We start from the raw sequence: 2333 nt of genomic DNA, 5'->3' as shown, positions 1-2333 counted from the left end.
TTTTTTTTTTTTTTTTTTTTTTTTAATTATTCAATTCCCAACACACAGAGGAACAGGACTTGCTCTCTTCTCATGTACCTTTTTTCTCACAAGCTGATTATCTGGAAAGCAAAGAAAAATATCTCCTTCTCTCCTGGATGCTGTGCATGTTGTTAAGTTCAAGCTATTTGATATTCAGCCAGTTCTTGGAAATAAAGTAGGCCAAATGGGTGGTTGTTCTTCAGTATTGTGTGTTGTACATCCATGGCTGCAATGGTACAAGTCAAGTTTCAAAAGTTCCTCATAAGAATATTATGAGGTAGAACAAATGAAATATAATATTTGGCTTTTTTGTTACCTGTTTCCTGGATGTGTAGTAAAAATTATTGTGTTTCAGTGGAAAGTAACCTCATCTAAAATATAAAAAATTAAGTCAAATTCTGAAACTGAAAAAGCGTTGTAATAAAGTAGCTTCACAGGCAAACCAAAATAACCTGTGCAACTTTTCTGACTGGAATTACACTGCAGACAAATTCTAAGACTCCTGAAAAACTGTGTGTGTATATATGTATGAAATCTGTATATAAAGTTATAAATATTAAAATAAAATGTTTCACTTAAAGAGAATTGAAATTTTGTCTTAGAAGGAAAAGGATGTGATTCTCAAATATCCAGGGAAATTGTAGGAGAGAGAAATGCTGTAATGAAAGAATATGTTATTTTGGATAAAATAACTATTTGATCATATTGGTGTTCAAGTGTCTCTTTCAAAATCAACGTGACGACATTCACTCGTGGTTCTGCTGCATGACTTGAGTCAGAGTGTAATGATGCTGGCAGATATGGGGGAGCTTGATAAAGCATTGTGTTATTTAGGCATTCAGTGTTTAATCCTGAAGCAGCATGTCAGCAGTTAAGAGACAACAAAGAGACAACGTGGCCTGAGTTTCCCCAGGCAGGTCTCCATCATTGTGTATATCCTAATCTTCAAGTACAGAAAGTTGGACTTTGTTACTGTGACAGATGGCCTTTGTGATTAAGAATACATTTTCCCTGTTGCATTAGTGCATTATAATATCACCACTGGAAAATTTATGGATTAATGGAATTACTGAAGAACATTAAATAAATAGGATTTTCTCCACCAGATTTGTAAAAATTTAGAAGTACTCTTATCAAACATTGCTTTGGCTGGGAAACAGTTTAAAATAATAAAACTGAGGCCCTGGCTATGTAGTTTTAAGTTTCTCTGACCCTTGGTGCAAGAGAAGGAAGTTGAAACTAGTGATTCCTCTCCAAATTGTAAATTTGTCCACCTTTAACCTCTTTGGAGTTGCCACTAGAGAAGTGAGATGTCCCAGCACTTTTGAGGTCACATAATGTAACTCCTGTTTCAGTGTTGCATGGATCCAGGGTATTTATTTAGCATTATGGACATCTGTAATGTCCTTACACATTTTACTGGCATACCTGTCCTTTGATCAGTGAAAACAAATATTACTGTAATCCCTGGAATTGCCCAGTAAAGCATATCTTGACCATCTTTGAATCCTGGGCTGTGCAGAAGTGCCAGTGCTGTAGCTTTGCTGAGGGAAGTCCTGTTTTCCATTGGCTCTATTATTTGCAGTGTCTCTTGTGACCACTATTGTGCTGCCCTGGTATCAAGTCAGGGCAGATTCTGTTACTTTGTGCAAGAATTACCTGATTTTTGAAAATGACTATGGTTTAAAAACTATTTTAATGGATATTAATATAATTTTAATTGTGTAAAATATTTCGTCTTGTGTGTTTCAAAATGCTTATATCCTAAGAAGTTTAACTTTTTAAAAGAAACTAGGCCTTTAATACAGGCTTCTGTTGCCTATTTTTGTATAATAATTTTTGCTACCAATGTAACTTAACAGCTTTAAGTTAAATATAGCTAATCTTTAGAATCATGCTTTGTGTCTGGTTTGTCAACTGTTTCTTTAGATTTTGATTTATTTCCCCAAATCTCCATCTGATATGCTCTTTGCAACAAGAACCACATCTCATTAAGTTCTTTCCTATGCTAATACCAAAAGGACTCTAATTCCAATGGGGATTTAATATTTGCTTATAACCAACGGGCTGCTTATTTTGATGGTGTGAACAGCACTGGCAGCACATGGCACAGAGCAGCCTTTGTGCTGCTTCCAACCACAGCTGCCAGTTTTACCAAAGCACTTCTTTCTGAACTTCTGTGGCAGACTTGTTACAAAATTAAAAATAATTGTAGGGATCCTGAATAAAACAAGAGGGGGTAATCTTCAATATATATTATTATATGTAACAGTGAGAAACTCCTTTAAATGGGAAAGGTTAATGCCAAGGGA

At 35.1% G+C, this 2333-nt stretch overlaps 1 protein-coding gene across 5 annotated transcripts in view; it reads left to right on the top strand.

Annotated features, from left to right (window-relative positions):
* Window positions 1–2333, top strand: part of ASAP1 (ArfGAP with SH3 domain, ankyrin repeat and PH domain 1) — a 149107-nt gene that overhangs the window by 97957 nt on the left and 48817 nt on the right. The window lies entirely within an intron of this gene.

Source organism: Empidonax traillii, unplaced genomic scaffold, assembly GCF_003031625.1.
Source record: "Empidonax traillii isolate 1590-97213 ecotype Southwest subspecies unplaced genomic scaffold, ASM303162v1 scaffold66:size1465758, whole genome shotgun sequence".
Classification (NCBI taxonomy): Eukaryota; Metazoa; Chordata; class Aves; order Passeriformes; family Tyrannidae; genus Empidonax; species Empidonax traillii.
This window is presented reverse-complemented; position numbering and strand designations above follow the sequence as displayed.